This window comes from Thunnus thynnus, chromosome 24 (assembly GCF_963924715.1).
Source record: "Thunnus thynnus chromosome 24, fThuThy2.1, whole genome shotgun sequence".
Taxonomy (NCBI): domain Eukaryota; kingdom Metazoa; phylum Chordata; class Actinopteri; order Scombriformes; family Scombridae; genus Thunnus; species Thunnus thynnus.
This window is the reverse complement of record NC_089540.1, coordinates 6,335,825-6,354,852: the sequence shown is the minus strand read 5'-3', so window position 1 is coordinate 6,354,852 and position 19,028 is coordinate 6,335,825. Positions and strand designations below refer to the sequence as shown.

At 39.2% G+C, this 19,028-nt stretch overlaps 1 long non-coding RNA gene across 3 annotated transcripts in view; it reads left to right on the top strand.

The window, feature by feature from the left end:
• The window catches only part of LOC137177218 (uncharacterized), a 281,510-nt gene that overhangs the window by 250,935 nt on the left and 11,547 nt on the right, over nucleotides 1-19,028 (top strand). For all 3 annotated transcript variants that reach the window (XR_010926015.1, XR_010926014.1, XR_010926016.1), the window contains one exon: nucleotides 4,004-4,102. This is a non-coding gene — a long non-coding RNA (uncharacterized lncRNA). The remainder of the gene's footprint in view (nucleotides 1-4,003; nucleotides 4,103-19,028) is intronic.

The window sequence follows — 19,028 nt, the reverse complement described above, 5'->3', positions numbered from 1 at the left end:
CAACCCATGATGACATCACCAATGTCTCGTTTTCTTATTTTTTTTCAGATTTAAGAAAGGTTCCTCCAGAGCCACAGAATGTATTATAAAACAGTTTTAACAGGCTATGTAGTACTCCTTATGACAAGTAAACTGATCTTGATGAGTGCCACTTTAATGCACATTTACATAAGCCCCAAACCCAGACACTCAAACATGCATTCAGAGGCTCATACAAAGGAGACATATGCACACCTGCCGTGTAAGAGGTACAATTTAGTGAACACAAACTGCTCTTAAACAAAAAACAAACAAAACATGATTGACAGAATCCTAGCACTGGGCTGATATGCAGTACTGCCATTTTTAGCATCACACCAAGCGCAGGAGCAACAACCCTGTCACTCATAATTTTACACAAAGCATATAGAGGCTGTTTTTAGATTTCCTGTCTGGGCCGATGTCTTGGAATTCCGGTGATAAGTTAAACTGAGTCATGCATTACACCGTGCTTATCCAACCCCCAGTATGTGCCTCACACACAAAGAAGCAATACCCCAGTTTCCCTCCAACCATACATCTGCATGAATTTGCAAGGATCTTTGTGCCAGTGGCATGGTTTCAATTACATGTCACAGGCTGTCCACTTGACATATTCCCCTTTTGTATTCTGTTGAGTTTGTATCTTCAGTGGAGCTTGTGTTTTATGTTTGGGCTGGAAATATGAGGAGGAATTCAAATGACTCAGCCAGCTGGTGCAGTTATCATCATGGAGTCACAATGGCATGAGTTGAATCTCAGTTCATTTAGTTAATTTTATGATGTTGCAACTCGCTCTGCCTCTCGCTGCTGTAATGTGTACTCACATTTGTGCAAACAGGGCATGGAGAAATCACCTGCTTGAGGCACTGATTTATCAGCTTTCCGGTCTGTGATTGTGATTGCAAATGGATTCTACAGCGGTCTGGTAAACTCAGACAGGCTTGGATTGAATTTGCACAAATAGTATTATTGAAGTGCTACAAACTACTTCGTACTCCCAGTCTTGCTGCACACGGTTACAAATTAATGGGGAAGGTTGCCCTAACACATTGGTAAAGCCATTGTCAGATTCTGCTATTAAACTCGTCTTTTAATTAAAGTTAGAACCTGCATCAAAACATCAGTAGTGCTTAGTATTTCCTGAAGAGGTGATAAGACGACAAGTTAAAGGCATGTTAACCACAGAACAATTCCGCGTAGCCTCTCATTGACAGCCACCTTGGTCAAATCATTGGAGACCCATTACCTTGTTAAACTGTATGGAGACAGACAGCATAACTGGCTAATCATATGTTTTACAGGTGGACATTAGAATGAAACTTGACAGGTGCATAATTACATGGGTGCATGCATTTGTACAGTGGGGGGTTGCATCTCAGCAAATTTACCTTATACTAAATAATCCAACAATGGAATTTAACTTGTAAAAGAAGAATCCGTAGGCCTAAGATGGAGCCCATTCCCTAGATATCTCAAGGCTATGTGTGTTTTTCTTTGAACCATGTTGGATTTCATGCATGGGAAATCCCCTTGAAAATACATGTTTAAGGTTCAAAACCCTTTCTGAAGGAGACAATGGTATCACTTGGCGCAATCCAAGAGAGGAAACGTTTTGAGAAAAGATTTGAGAGGGTAAAAATCTCAGCGGAAACAACAGAAACCTCATTAAAGACATTCAAACCCAGACTGACAAAAAATAGAACAATCTCTCAAAAAAAATCTGAAGTGCACACCCTTGGATGTCTAATGATCCAAAAGGATATCATTGGAGACCTGATGCTGCATCCAATGATTGGTCTGGCACTTGAGACACTGAGGATTCCCAAGATTGCATCTGAAGCAGAAAAGGTTTCTTCGGGCCAATGAGGGAGAGTGTCATCAAGTCAGTAAATATCATCAAATCTGTAAAACTTTACAACCTGCAAAGATATGAATGAAGGATGTAGTTTTCAATATGAGGTGGACTATATTCTCTCTTTCAGCACAGTCCCTATCTGGTTTTGACTCACTTGCAGTAGTTGCATATAATCATTCTGTAAATAGATGATCTAGTTCTGCACCAAAGTGATTGATCACTTCATTGTAAGTGCTTGAGTGTAAGCCCTGACTTTCCAAAGATGTAGGAAAAGGCACTGGTACATTCAGAAACACTTAACATGCATCCTGGGCATTCTTACAGCACTTAACTCTGATTGGCAATGGGAATGATTTCATTTTAGCCTGAGCTTGTGCTCCATCTGAAGGGGATATTACAGTGTTTAAGTGGCCTTTTAAAAGGTTACTAAATGCATGTCACTCCCCGCAATTGTGTGTGAAAGCAGTTACAGCAGGCCAAGGGTCCCAGTTTATTTTGGCAATCAAGATGTTTAAGTAGGTCTCTACAAAAGGTTAAAGTCAGCGGGTGAAGCCACACAGGTTGATGGATGTCGGCTGGGCGCAAAGGAAGATGCCACACAAACAATAAGCAATAGGAGACATATGGACGGAGACAATGAATCTGGAGGTCATAGTCGTAAATCTTACCTTTTTAGGAACAGGGCACAGCATAGGGAGTTGGTCAAAACCAGGACAAGACAGAAGGTCAACGCTGCTCTCATATGGAGAAACACATGCAGGGTGATGTAGTTGGTAGAAAGCGATGGAAAACAGGGTGGTATCACCACAATTAGGCTATGATTTCCATAAATGAAGTCTACAAATTGTCAATCGTCACTTGGAGTGTTCTCACCTGTACAGTAGTTCAGCATTTTTGGTAGGTCTGGTCCACTTAGTGTTCACACTGTGTCATTCCAAACCAACCAAGAGTTGTAAGCATAACTCACACGACCTGACAGGTAACACTTCACAGCTCCAATGACCTGTGGGCAAAAGTCAAAACAAAGTGTGTTCTGGTGACTGACAGGAAGTCATGGTGCTCTCAAGTGGAAGTTTTATTTATTGTCTCCAGTGGTCAAGAAAAGCTCACAAACCTAACAAGAAAAGTTCACAAATTTAACAAGAAAATACCTTGATATAAGAAATAATCAAAATTGCACTAGACTTTATCCATTCTGACTAATAACCAGCAGATAGATGGATAGATATATTTGACCCTTTACAGCCTACTCACGTCTGTTGTTTTCTTCAGAGTACCTGGCATTTGAAAAGGCGTGAGTACTCAGGAGCTTTTCACAAGCTTTGAGTGAGTTTAAAATGCCCTCATTCTACTGCTGACCACTGTCAAGGTCCATTAAGATACCTGTTGTACCACTCAAACTTGATTGGCTTTGATAGTCCAAGGAAGTGCAGCACATACGACAAAAAAATCACCCAAAATCACACACTGGTCTTTTCCTAGGCCCCAAAATTCAATAGCCTTTTGAGTGTTAAGCCAATCGCAAAACCAAGTGGCAGATTGCTACCAACTGGAAATCTGCTCAGGCTGGCACTAATGCCTTCCAACTTGGAAAACTGCACGGACAGTCAAAATCTGGGATGAAATCTGGGCAGTAAATTAAAGTCTACTTTATCTGCAGTATTACAAGTAAACAGGAAACGTTTGCTTCTTAATGCATCATTTGTTTTATTTCTGCTACTGGATTGTTCAGGAAGTTTGGTGTTAAGCCTTTTTGTGCAACAGTGTGTCTGTGCTTACTATTCAGACTTTTTGTGTTCTTTGGGTCTAAAATAAATGTCTCCAAAATGGTCCCATTCTGAAAGTGTGAATGCAGTATTACCATGTAAAGTAGTCCCAAATAGAGTTATTTTGTTCAACATGATTTCATAGGGGGAAAAAAATGAGTGTGGAAATCAGCGGAATAAACCTTTTTTACATCCTGTATTACAGCCATTGGACTATTGGACTCGTGACAAGCACACAGCATAGGGCTTTACTTTTCCTGCTTCCCTTTCCTTGTTGGTAATATCAGACTGAATTGAATGTTCTGCCTTGCCAGTTCACACTCACACACTACTAAATATGATTTGCATTCTCATTTCACAGATGAAACTACAGCTCATGAAGAGAATAGACACAGACGGTGGAGGTTTTTGAAGGTTCCTCTAGACTGGAGAGTCGTCATGGTGGCTTTGCTCCTGTACTGTAAGTCTTTGTTATTACTCAGCCAGCCAAGGTTATTTGTATCCATCGCTTGCGTACACAGAAATCTCCCAAGTTATGATGAACCTATTTTTGAAATCCTGGTGCACAGGTAAATCACTTTACACCACTCTGACTATAACACAGTAATATTCTCTGGCTGTGATTGGCTTAGCATGAGGACAATGTGTTTGAATTGCAAAGGAACTTTCTCAGTCAAGAGAAAAGAAACATATTTGACACTTGTGTTACCAGACATGGTGAGGATGTCGTGATCATGTTTAAATCCACAGCAGCATGAGTGTGTGGGGTTATGTTTGAACTGAAAGTACTGATTGGATAAGAGGGTTAAATCACACCAGATTGTGTAATAAAAACAGACTCTTACAGCAAAGATGAACAGCTTTCTTTAGCAAAAGCTTATGTTCTCTTCAAAGAAAAGCCACTAAGATTATTAAACCATCAGACATGTCTGTGACTCTGTACCTTCAGAGAGAAAACACATAAAAAGAGGTCAACCACATTAAACTCCTCATATAACACCTATTGAACGTGTATTGTGCATTATATACAATATATATTGAACATATATGTGTGAACATTCATGCAAATTTGTTAATAAAATGGAATAAGGTAGATTTAAACAATATGGCCGATCTTATGTAAGGTATTTCTTACTCAAGTATTCACAGATGAATAAGACATTAGTATTTTGTGAGTTTCCCCCCATGGGCCATTTTATCTCCTCATTTGCAAATACTGAAATATTAGTGCTAATGTTAATATGACCACAAATACTAAAAGCAAACCTTTAACAGCATCAGAAATGTAGGAACGCCACCTGCTACCGTTCCTGAACTGAATGACAAGTCTTTACAGACTAATACAAGACGTTAACATATTCAAATTCCACTTTTAGTAGATAGTTGGTCACACATAAAAACATTTAAAGAAGAAATTACCATACGAGAATCACATTAATGACTTAAGTGCGCTATTATGTTAATTAAAGCATTTGCAATGATCACATTTTTTCACGCTTTATTTTTCTATCTAAAATCTAAAAATTAACAACAACTGTCTCCAAAAAATGTAGATTTATGCTAAAATGTTTTTTTCTGTCACACTTTTGGGTAAAATAACATTTAATTGCTCCTCAGGGGGGAATTAGGTGTTACAGCAGCACAAGAAAGCATAGGGCAAGCAGGAATAAAAATATAAAAATTGGGAAAATGCAAATGAAATGAAATCTATATAGAGATACAAAAAGTTATAAATAGAGAACAAACTACAACAAATTGAAATGAGTAGTTTTATGCAGTAGTGCATATGTGTGCTTAATGTGCAAGACTGAAATTGAAATGAAATTAGCTAATCTTTCCATTTTTGTTAATAGAAATTGTAAAATACAATGGCAAGAATGGTAAATAAAAGGTGAAAAGGTTGTTCGTTTGATGTTTTCTCATTAGCCTCAATTCTTACATAAGCCCATAATGCCAATGAAGCACACTGAAAAAAGACAGTGAGGAGGGGAGAGTGGATAAAGAAAACAAGCAGTGAAATGAGAGAAAGAGGGGTAGAAAACTCGGATGAGGGAGGAAGAAGACAGCTAAGAACAGCATGTGTTGCGTCGCCCCAGCCGATATGTGGTGAGAGCTCCTGTACATGGGAAGCCACTGCTAAGCTCCCTGAGAATGCTGCCATCAACCACTGGGGAACTGGAGTAATTACAGAGAGCTTTTGTCCCCGTTTGCTTACAGTAATAAGCCTTAAAGCCCAGCAGCTCATGCATTAGATAATGAAGATTCACATGGGTGTGCTTAGAGCTAGTTAGCTGTAGTCATTAACATTGAATATTAGTGCTTTTGAATGCACCTTCCTTTAGGTTTTACCACCATTTGTTCACATATGGAGGCTATAGCATAGTTTGATGTTCATCTTAAGTTGGCCTTTTGCTTTCAGACCGCAGATACAGCTGTTGCTAAATCCCTGTGCTGTGTGTATAGCAGTAAGAAGATTCAGCAGCGTCCATCTGGCAGTGTCAGGAGTACACCTGGAAGTAACAAAGTACTGGGGGTGTAGAACAATTCCTGCTTTGCATGCAAACAGTATACTGTGTTTGTTCTTCTCTTCTTGGCTTGAGCTTTAGACTCTGAGTGAGGGCATTTTGCTTCACCTCACTTCCACAACATCAGTTCATGAGGTTTTAAGATCTATTATTAGGTCACATTTTTATGGAATAATACATATAGCACATGATGTTTGATAAAGTCATGTATTTATGTTAAAAGTTACAAAGTGAGGCTCTGACATCTCACTCTGCCAGGTAGCAAAATATATCAAACATGACAAGAGATGCAGTATTAAGTATTGAGCAGGGCAACAACAACACTAACTCTGAGTTGAGAAGAAGCTTTAGAATTATGTGAGAGTAAGTGTCCAAAAACCTAATGTAAATCTTGGGATTTACAAACCTAATTTGGAAGCATTAAGAAACTAAAAAGACTCTAAATTTCCGACCGTGGGATCCTTGTTGCATGTCATACCTTTATCTCTCTCTCCCTGTGTTTCCTGTCTCTCTCCACTGACTGTCAAATAAAGGCAGAAGGCCAAAAAAATAATCTTTAAAAAGAAAATAACAGATTCAAAACCTCAGCCAAAAAGCTGCGTGAAAAATCAATATCAGAATATTTGCAAAAGGCCATACCTTTATTGATCCATCCATCCGAAACGCTTCCCAAAGCCAAGGTGAGTGGGAAATGGACAAAATATCAGCCTTGAATGTTTCTTGTGAAAATAATGGCCTGGAAGTGAAAAATCTTTGATGTACTGATTCACCACACAAACCCCCTGCACTGTTGATTAAGAGAGTCTGCTTTTAAAGCTGACCTTCTTCTCGTACCAGCACGCTGATCAAATGGTTTGCACTTGTTTTCCTAAGGAAAAAGGATCCTGCTGGGCATTCTAGAGGAATGTGTGTGTGTGTGTGTGATCCCGTGGGCGTTCACAGGTAAAAGCTGAGGCATTAGCACATGTCAACAAGCTCCAAGCTGTGTGATACACAAGATCTTTATCCTAAAGGCTATTGAAAATTACTAAGAAAAACATGTGACTTAAGCATTGACAAGTGGTCCAAGGAGTGTGAAGAGCTGCTAATTATAAAGAGATAGTGGGCTATGTGATTTCTCTCAGGCTCTGAAATGCTCCTTGGTTAGTTATTCTTTATTTACTTGCGCAGCACATGAAGCTGTATCAATGTAGGGATGACAACAAACTCACCCTTGGGCTCCCACCATTTACATTCTTGAGTTAAGATGGTATGACAAGGCTTTAGGGTCAACGGGAGGAGTGTGTTCAATGTTACATGTTCAAGACTCATTTATCTCATTGTTTGCTTTCGCCAGTGAACTCTGTGCTCCCTGTGAGTCATGAGACACTGCTGTGAGCTGCTGCAGACGTACAGAAATAATGGCATGTAAGTGCTTGATCACTGATTCACTTGAGTGTATTATTATATTGTGGGGACAGCTTGCTTTACCGTTCATATTTGTGAAGTTGCATGTATTAAAATAAGATAATCTTGTGTGGCATTTAACCAAAATTACTTAATTATCATGTTACTAATCAGTCTAAGACAAGCTGCAGATTCAGCCAGTATTTTTCAACTGGTTGATGTCCTTGTGAAAGATGCCATAGTTGCCATTATCCATCAGTCAACCAGAGACCCTCAGCTTTTTCTCCCTGTGATGTTAAGTCTAGACTGAGAGGGAGAAGGACAGATACTTTGAATATTAAGATGAATTGACTGTTTAATCCTGCGTTGTGCTCTCACATTGCCATAGATGCCCTTTGTGTTTATTGATCTGTTCTCTATCGATATTCCTGGATGGATTCAAGGGGAATCTGTAGGTGGACAGAAGATGGATGTTGAGTAAATGTCTAACATGCTAAAATGATTTGTCTGTAAGATTTCTGTTGTTCATTGTGCTGGTTTCACTTGTATGTTTGAAAGTTTAAAATGTCAGTGTGTCATATTGAAGAGAGGATTTTGTTTCCGAGTTTTTGGTTCGCTCTTTGTTTATCCTCCTGTGTCCCCAGCCTGCTATTTCTGTCAGCCTTGCCCTGTGTTTTGCCCGCCACACCCTCCTATCACCTTGTTACCCAGTCATCATGTTCTCTCCTTAGTCTGGTCCCTGCTCACCCCAGCTGTGCCTTGTTTTGTGATTAGTCCCCTGTGTATATATACCTGTCTGTTCTCTTAGCCGTTTGTCAGATCATCATCAATGTTTCTGGTGTTCCAGCTTGGCTTTCCTTGTTTTTTTTCCCCCCAGCCTGTTACCTGAGCCTTCTGTTACCTTACTGCTGATCTCACATTAAAGATCTTAAATCAGTAATTCTGCCTCAGTCTCTGCATTTGGGTCCACCTGCTCCGCTACCTGTGACACATACAACCCAGTCTCCTAGAAATGACGTTTATCTACTACTAGTTAGCAGCAGAAAATACATTTTGAGAGATATGTAATACCACCTGATTTATGTTTTTAATCAGCACTTTTAGTAAATGCATCTACTAAGTTGCAATGTATTTCCTTTGTCTTCCTACTAAATCAATTCTTTAAATACAAGATACATACATAGCAACAAAAGTGTGAGTAACATTTTTTATGGTTGTGTTCAGGCACTTTCATTATTTGGTTAATGTTAGGTAAAGATGGTGGTTTTGGTTAAATAGTCCAACTGAAAACACATTTAGTCATTCATTCTTGCAGTCAAAAATAATGTTTTTGTAAAATGTATTAAAAGGAAGACAAAAAAGTCTTTGGAGAAATATCAGAAATGCTCCTTTTCATTGGCTTGAAGGTTGTGTCATGGGTGTGTTTGATTGACAGCAGTTGGCAGACTAAGTGCCAGTGTTATACCATAGGTAACAATGGACAAAATAAACAAACTTGCTCTGTAGGAACATATCATGAGTAGTAAGAACCACACCAGCATCTTAATAGACGTAGGTGACATTTGCAGGCATATTTAAATGTTATTTAATGTGCTGCAGCTGAGTAGCTAATTAGCTATCTAGCCATGAAACTGACGTTAGCAGTGCACTTTTCCCCGGTGAAGTTTGTTCCATGGCTGAGTTTGTTCAACAAGCTAAGGTCCAGGACAAGGTGTGTGTTCATGTTTGTTTAGCAGGAAAGCTAGTGTGGTTTGTTGTTCAGAGTCTGTGGCTCTTGTGTTGTGTGGCAGGCTGCTATCAGGCTCAATGTGACTGTCTGCTCTGCTTATGATGGAATGCTACGTTGCTGCTTTATGCAAAGATTTGATTGGCTGTATGCAAAAAAGGTCTCCATCTACATAGAAGATAACAAGACAAAACTGTTCAAAGCAAAACTAAAGCATTAATACTGTTGAAATATACAGTATAAGTTTGAGAAGCTGGTGTTAAGTGTTAAGTCAATACACTACAGCAGTAACATTGGCAGTACAAATATATGTTGGGAGAAAATGGAATAACTCATTTTAAATCTCACTTTTACATAGCAAGGAACAAATAACAGATCAAGGTTTAAATAACACATGTCTCTTACCTCCAAGGAAAAGTAAACAGTCTATATTCATCTTTTAGAAATGTTTGTGTTACTCAAGTGTTCGTAATCATAGGAATCAAGTCATTTTCATGAATAGATGTTCTTGACGAAAGGGGTTTTCAATGTGACTGCGTAACACGGAAAAAAAATAGGGAATCAATGGAGATAGTGGCCCTCCTTTCTAAATTGTCCTGTTGCATAAGGGCACTTAAGCTGCTGCAGGTATAAATGAATAGGACCTTCTCGGACCTTTTTTTTTCTTTCAACACAAGACTTTCTGTTACAGTGAAAAGAACCTCTTAACAAACCACCCATATTCAGAAGCTGAAAGGAAAATTAAAGCTTGGTTTATTAAAATGTTGTTCACATCAGCCTTGGCCTTCATTTCTCTTGCTTATGATGATATCATAACTAAACTAATTACTTAGGTCTGGAAACACAATGCTACAATGAAGTCAAACAGGGCAAGAAACCCAAGCGATGAGACACATTATAAAAGATTTTCTGAACCACTTTATTTGGAGGTAAAACTAAAAGTGAGTGCAAATGAAATGTATAAAATTTTGTAATCCCTCATTGTACAGGAAACCTATATGTGCACACGATGACAGCAAGTATAGAAGGTAAAAGTTGAAACAGGAAGTCGGCCTGGATAACGGTTTGGGTAATACACTTTTAGAGTCCATCCCTGTATCTGCTGTACGGTACATTCCTATAGTCAAGCAACTACTGGTGTGACATACTTCAGGCAACTGCCACAATGTCCAAGTGCCTCTCAAAACAGCAATGTGGAGGCTTATCAGAGCTTAGAAACCTGGTTAGTGAGGCAATGCCATGACTCGTGCAAATATGTGGCTCAATCAAGCTCAAGCACTTTGTTGTTGTTAAGTGGACTTGCTCTCAGTTCCAATCATGTAGTGTGTTGTAATCATCGCTGTGTCACAATTAACACTCAGGTTGTATGAAGGGGGAATTTCCCTTTAATCAACATGTAAACACTCACTCTGCAATGTTCTTCAGAGCTACAGTGGCATGTTATGGGAGGAAACGGCTGGCAGTATCTTTAAATGGGTCTCCCTCATCACTGCACACTCTGCGCTCATTTATGTAATCATGCTTTTCAAAAGTTTATTAATAGTAACACTTAGGTCCCTCACATGTATTATTAAAAATAATTTTGTATTGCTATCCTGATTGATTATGCCCCTGCTAAAAAGCAATCTCCCTGATATTGGGGAGAGTACCATTACTTTCTCCTCCAAATTGCATTCATTTGAAACTAAGAACCTATGTTGGCTGCATGCAGGCGACATTGGCAGAAGATCTCTTCAGTCCCTGCCAATCCTTGCTTTTTCCCAAAGCCTGCAGTGGCATTTAGTCATCACCAAGAGTGCCTTGTTGTTAGCACTTAGTCTAAGCACATTTTACCTGCTTATCTTATTACCCAGGTGTCAGCTGGGTAGCATATTGGTATTTGAGGGGAGTAAGATGCCAGTTGAGGTGTTTCTCATTCATTTAGTTAATTGCATTGTTCTCATCGGATTGTTGGTCCCTAGAAGAGAACATGACAGGACTATAATCAGAGTTCAATTCAGAACATGTAGCTCTGATAAAAGAGAGGTATGATTAAGAATTAGACAAATTGTCATATTGAGGGATTCATTAGAAAAGACAATGTGAAAAGACAAAACTGCCCAATTTTTTTGCTTGTAATTCTTTACCTCCACATTACCTTCAAATCAAAAAAAGGACAGTGGCTTTTAGTCACATTTACTCACATGATACTTGTGAATTCTGGGGGTGTACTCAAAGTGACTCAAGTTGAAAATATTAAAAGTCTCGGGAGTCACATGTGATTTTGCAAAGCCAGGTGAAATCGATGAGTTGTGATGCAGCAGAGTAGTAAGCAGTGGTGGCAGAAATGGAGTAGCAGTGTTTGCTATGTGAACATTGCAGGAGTTTGGATTGTAAGATTTGTTTTTGTTGGGGTTTGTAAGATGACAGCTGTCTGTCACATAACCTAGAAATGGGTTATGTGGAAATGGGGAAACAGGGTTTCAAGCACTCAAACTGTTCCTAACTGTGAGTACTTCTCAGTTCATCCTTATTTTCTTTTTGTGTTGTTTTATTTTTTTGAGAGCAGGTGTGAAATGTTTCCCAAGAATTGTACCCAAAGATATCAGTGTCTCTGATTTGATCAGCAGAAGTTTGTTCAAACCAAGCAATGATCAGAAAGTGCAGAAAGTTGTTTGAGCAACATATTCTTTAATTTTTTTTCTTTTTTTTTTTTTTTTTTTGCTTCCCAAAAAGCAACCCTGTTTTGACAATTTTAACATTTTACTGTTCCTGTTGGCTTCCACAGTTTCCACCCAAACTGAAGTATTCTCCTTGATCCAAATGTCAGCTTGTAGTCAGTTCATGTAAGGAAGTACAAATGGCAGACACTGTGGGACTACAAATGACAGGTTTCAGAGGGGAGAAGTCAACCAAGAGTCGGCGGGTCACCGAACAAAACAGCAAACGAAATGACAGAGATGCCCTCACAACAAGACAACAAGGAGAGAAGAGAGGGAGGGAGGGAGGCAGGGAGGGAGTGGGGTATAAGGAGGGGGTGGAAAAGAGTGGTGAAGTGCACACACACAGAGAAAACACGATGCTTCCCCTGCATCATGGTGTGATGGACGGCACCCACCGACTAATAAATCAGAGGCGCTGAAAAGGCAGGATGCTGAGAAGGGTATTCGGAGCGACGCTACCGCGCGCTCTGGGTTGCCGAGAGAGGAGAGACGTGTCAGGAATGTGCGAGCAGATGCTCACATACAGAGAAAGAGAGAGACGAGCCTGGCCTAATTTAGCCTGCCTGATGAAAAATGGACAGGAAAGTGCTTACTTGGCTTGCCCTTCCCTCCACTTCACCACTGCTCCTCCTCATTTCCTCCTCCTGCTTTGCCTCCCCCCTTTTATACCCTCCATGCCCTTTTCCCACTCCCTCTGTCTCTCCTTGATTCCCACACTTTGATCTCTGTTGTCTCCCCACAACCCACCGTCCTCCAACAAATACAGACATTCCTGCACTGTCATGGCCTAGATGCAAGCACCATTTCCCACACACACACACACACACACACACACTGGTAGTCATGAAAACATAAATGAGAGCGTTATAAAATGTAAATAAAAAATTAGAGGCAGAATTGAATAATAAAAAATAAAATAATAGATTGTCTGACATGCTAAAACAAATGTGCATTAAAAATTTAGTTTTGATTCATTATAGATGTGCTCATTCTATGATTCCTTTTATTTATATTGAAGGCATAATTGTATTCTTATGTATGAATGTTCTTTCATCTCCCCCTTTTATTATATGCACTTTGTAAAGCTTGCTTCAAAATGGGTGCTACAGATGAATTATTGATTAGCTTTCTGACATTTGATGATGATGATTGAGAGATTACTGCAGATGCTTTACAGGTACACGTGATAGATTAAAGATAAGACTGCTGGTACAAATAGCCACGGGCATGGTTAATGTGATCATGTGTAAGGGCAGATGTAATAATTTGTGAAATTCTGCTTCTTTATGTTCTTTTAATTGACAGGTCTATAGACTGATGGAGCTGACGGAGGTGTTCACATGTAAATAAAGGTTGACAGGTGTGCCTTCATCTATTTATGGCCAACTGTGGGAGCGGAACTGCAAACTTTTAATCTATTAATCTGTTAAGAAAACCAATGTTGTGGACACATGACTTTATAAATGTGACACCAAGAGTTTGATGCATATTTTTGCTTTTGTGCATCCTCTATGATATTTACACCTCTTGCTACCTTTATGCTATCATATTACTTCCTCTCCTCTCCGGCCATTCACCTCTTCTCAGTGGACAGGCTGCCTGTCGAGGTGCTAATCTAATTAGTGCTGCATCACTCTGCTAGTGCTGATCCGTCTTTTTCACTCTGTGATCTCCCATCACCATCAGTGCCGTGCGGGCCAACGGCTGGCACTACTATCCCAGTGGCCGAGGTGCCACCTTTTATGCCAATCGCAGCCGTACGATCAGTACTATTAGAGGAGTGGAGTCCTCACAGGGTTTTGTTTCCCTTCAAAGATGTCATCATCCCTTAAGAACACCCTTCATTCTAATAAATATCAGGAAATCAGACACCGCCTGTAAGTAGATTACAGATTACATTATTTCATACAGTTTATAATAAACCTTGACAGTATTTCCCTCCTTTCTTTATTAAAAACAAGTTTATAAAGTGATGGCAGGAATCTTTTTTTTTTTATTATTCATTTTAATTTGGTCTCCATCCTTGTTGCTAAGCAGCCATGCACCTGTATATTGCACATCCTATTTGTCAGTCAAACAGTGGCCATGCACAGACTCACCTATCATGTCAACATAGTGTCTCGGGATTGAAATAAGCCTTGAACCTTCTGAAGTATTTTTCTTCCCACTGTATCATGAAAAATGCATAAAAGCACACATATCCTTAGGAATTCTTTGGCTGTTTGGGCCATGTTTTGAAAAACTGATTCAAAATATGTATTTGTAATGAGTTTTGTATGGTGGGATGTAGTGGAATATTATGTACACTCATTTTGCTAAATGTGTAACTCGGTTGAAAAATAATAATTGAGCATCTTAAATTAAAAAGAGAGAGAGTTTCTGGAAATGCATGAATAAAAGAGAATTAAAGTTTTCATTTTTAGTTACCAAATAGGAAAACTTTGAAACTCACAGATTATGTCTTACAGAATTAAATATTCTGTTTCCACCTGACCACACAATGAAGTGTATTGGACTATAAGTACAAGTCTACTACTGTATATCAGTTCAGGGTTACATTAGGTACCTTGTCCTGCTCTTTATTGGATTTGCGGAAGTTTACACTCCAGCAACTTGAGCTTGTTATCTGAGGTAGTGTTAACATTTACCAAACACATTGGTTTTTCTTTTGTAACACAGAAAGTGAAAGTTTGAAAATACAAAAAATAGAGCATAAATCTAACCTTGGTCTTGCTGTGCTAAGAATGTCAGCTATGCAGCCGGACAGGTTTACTATATATTAAAACTAAATTGTACTTTTCATACTTAAAATACTTCGACTGACTAGCTCTACACTGCAATACAAGTACAATGCTGTGTATTTATTTCCATGTCTTCTACATGGATTATTAACTTTTGAGAATGCTGACTTTTTGCCTGAAGCGTGTAGCTTTAGCATGATATCATGTATGTAGCTATCAAGGGCATATTTAAGAGCCCTTTTAGAAAACTGAAACAAGTTAGCCGGAGATGGAGTTAATTTAGCTTAAATAGCTAGCTAAGTAGAGCTGATAAAATCTGCTAGGGACAGTTGTCATCTGGCAAAATCACGTGTTGTGTGTTTCAAAAATTATCTGCCACAGTTATCATTGTGGCTGCACTGTAAATTGTGTGGGAACAGGAAGTTTGACAGACATAGCAACAGTAACGAAGGGAGCAGGGCTTTACAAACACTCAACCAGAAGTTTATTTACCCATTCCGTATTCCCAGTACCCATGAGTTTCAGCCACTGTTGCCATGGAGAAGAAGCCATGGGTGCGAATCAGAGCACAAGTAATTCAAAACACTTTGTCGCTGAAGTTGTAAACAACAACCATAATCAAAAGTGACCCAGAAATCAGAAATTAAAAATAAACTTATTCACTCTCAACACCGTAATCTTTAGCTTCTGCCCACCGTTAGCGGCACACTTGAATAAATTGTAAGCTCAGTGATTGGCTGTATCGTACTGAAATACACATTGTATATCTGTGTACACAGTCTTGTGTAGAACCAGATATTTTCTAATGCAGTTGTTCATCTTTTGTACTGATGATTTAACCAGGAGTCTCATGCTGATCAAAGCTGTAGAAGTGCTCAAACTGTGAGTTACAAAACGTTGTCTATGGGAAAAATGAATGGGGTTTTTACCTCCGGAATCAGGGGCACCCCAAATAGCTTCTTCTACTTTGCAACCCTGTAGGTGAGATATTGTGGAAATAAGGCAGTATAAATGTCCATTAAAACAGCTATCTTCCCCTGCTTGATCTCTATTATGGTGGTTTAATAGGTGGACACACATGACAAATTACTGACTTTTTCTTCAAACTCCAAACTTTACCCGACATATTGATTCATTGTTTCCAAAATTGTTCTTGTATATGAGGCCAGCTTGACTTTACACTGAGCCATATTCACTTCCATAACTTCAGGCGAAAAAGCAAACAAAAATGAAAACATCCCATATAGAATCACTGCTAGAAATACCCATGATACACTGTTTTATTTGCAGTATTTCAACCACAAGCTCTATGCTAGGCAAGCAAATAACAGCTCCGTACCTGCAGCTACTCAAGCCTCCCAAGGTGATGCATTCCTTTTTTTTTTGTTTTTTTGTTTTTTTGCCTGCCACAGCAGACCACCATCATAATGGTGTGGATTGCTTGACTTTCTGTGTGCGTGAGTGTGTCTGTGTGTGTACACAGGAATCACGGGGCACACAGTGGGCAGCTTGCAATGATTTCACAGTGAGCCATTACTTTTGTGCCTGTGATGTATCAAACAGGAATTCATTCTCCTTTTTTTTCTCACATACTCAGATGCCCACACACACACACACACACACACACACACACATACACACACACACACACTCACAGAGGATCTCACACAGAGAGAATGTCCCGGTCGTCCATCTCAACTTGACACCCCAGAACAGTGATGTTTTCCTTTGGTGCCGATGGCATGGGGTATATTTCACTGACTGATAGCGTTCACTCTCTTCGCTGTTCTCCTCTTCTCCTATCACTTCATCAACCTCTCTCGCTCTCTCTCTCTCTATCCATCTATGTCAAGCTCGATCTCTCTTTCTCTCCCACTGTCTCCTGTCTTTGTTTCATTCATACCACTTATATGAGATCTGTAATCATGATGAAGGCTGTGGAATAGAAAGGTAGGCATGCAACAGCTTCTCCCTACATTCACCACCATACAGTGACATTCAGCATGTATAGAAGAGGAGGCAGAGAAGGCAATTTTTTTCACCTATGTGCCATCAATAGTTCATATAGCATTTTGAAAAAAGGGGAACACACTACTTCTTGACAGTCTTGTTGTTACTACGCTATCACTGCTTCTATTGCACTCTTCACCTACACATACACTGTAAACCACAGCTGCAGTGAATCCGTGCATGGAATGTATTTTGGGCGGCCCACTCAAACAGGCTTGCTCTGTCCTGAAATTACTTTTTTATGTAGGATTTCTTTGTTTTTGCAGCAGCAGCAAAAGACACATAGGCAAGCAGCAAATTTTTTGGTGATAGAACTGCAGACGAGCATTTTTTTTTTCGCAAGGTACTTTGTCTGTTTTCTCTGGTTTGTGAAGGATGAAGTCCAAAGAGTCCACCACCACAAATAAACTGCCAAGCTGTGGGAAAGTGTGACCATTCATGCCTGACTGCTGATCACATGTAAATAAATTATACACCAATCACAGAGGACAAGGTCAAAATATACATACCACATACTGCACCTTACATTGTTGCCATTGAGAACAGTATTTACATTATATTAATTAATATTATTAGTTATATTCTGTAGGTTAGGGTTATAATGTTCTTTTATCAGAGTCACAGTCCAGGACAGAGCCATAACCAAAAAATAAAACCTCTAAAATGTTTTAATAAATTTTTTCCCAACACGAAGGCCTAAACGCTGTTTTAAAGCCTTATAAACACTGCCTGGAACAAAATTATGGTGGTGAAATAGTAAATCCTTTATTTATATATTATGTGTTGCCCTGAAACTGGCCGTAAAAGTGAATAGTAACATTAGAATAACTGCAGGAATAACTCAAAAAATGCACTCAATATCCTAGAGAGATCATATCTAATAGAGTAAGAGTGGATTTAGTTTCCTTTAACAAGAGAGGCTGTTTATAAAGCTCCTTAAAGTAGATATCCAGGATAATTGGGTAGCACTCTCCAACCATCTCTGTAGTACTGATGGTGTCTGCTGAGCTAATCTTTTATCCTACTGGTTTACCATCAAGGCTAGAGGGTATAATCCTTTTGCTGAGGGAAGCTTCCTCACAGGAGGGCTGTTAGAGCAACTTTATTTATTCATACTTTCATTTATTTCTCAAGACTAACAAAAGTATGACATGACAGTATGAAACATGCAATGGTGAACAATCATCATGGTGTACAACATGACATAACTGGATGTTTAAATAATCATAAAAACATGACAGAGAGTGCAAAAACTTTTTTAAAAATGCCAGAAAGTAACAACAGGCCTGGTGATATTCTATATTTTTTTCTTATTGTCAATAAAACACATGAAAAGATCAAAACGAACAGTGAATTGATCCTACTAACAAGTAGTGTCACTGCATCTAAAGTCTGATACATTTTATTCCTCTGTGCTATAGAGCTCCATTGTTGTCCAAAAACTATTAAAAACACATCAGTGGGCTACACCATTGCACTGGGTTACATGTTCCTTCATTACCATGAACGTGGGCACTGTAGTTTGTTTTGACTCAATCCCACACACTCTGTGCTGCTGCTGGAAATATTCACTAAACCAAATGTGTATTAATCCGCCGCTGAAAATAGAACCTCAACAAATGCTTCTGTTTGAATAACTGTTGACAAAAACTACAGTGCCCAGCTGTTTTAGAAAATCACTAAGCATTTTTTAAATGAATGTACATATTTATCAACCTTTATAAAAGCTTCAGAGAACCAATGGGTTTCGGGCTACAGTGCCACAGACACGGAAGGGAAGTCAAAAAGAATTGTGAGACAGACTAACACATTGTTGGTTTTGATATTTTGATTAGATTCATCGACAATAAGATGAATATCCTTTTCAGCTGTATCCTGTAATATGAATATTATACCAAGAGGAGTAAGGAGTTATGGCTTGAATTATATGTTTACAGGCCACCATTGGGTGTCACCATGTAACTGCCAGGATCAGTAAGGTTGGGATGGCACCAATAAGATTGATTTCTTTTCTTCATCTTTATTTTTATTATAAGTATTGAACTTGTAATGTTAGCCCTGCCCTGGGTCACCCACTCAGGTCAAGGACCTGATCTGTCCCATTGGGGAATGACAAGCTTATTTGAGTTTTGACATACTTTAGATGATGTTTTACAATGACCCAGCCTCCTCCTTACTTGCCAAACTGGTCCAGTGCTGCACAACAGAGCCTCCCTCCACCTCAATGGTTGGAACAGAGAAGCAGACATATTATTGTCCCAGGAGATTCCCTCAAGTGAGTGTGTGACCATGAGAG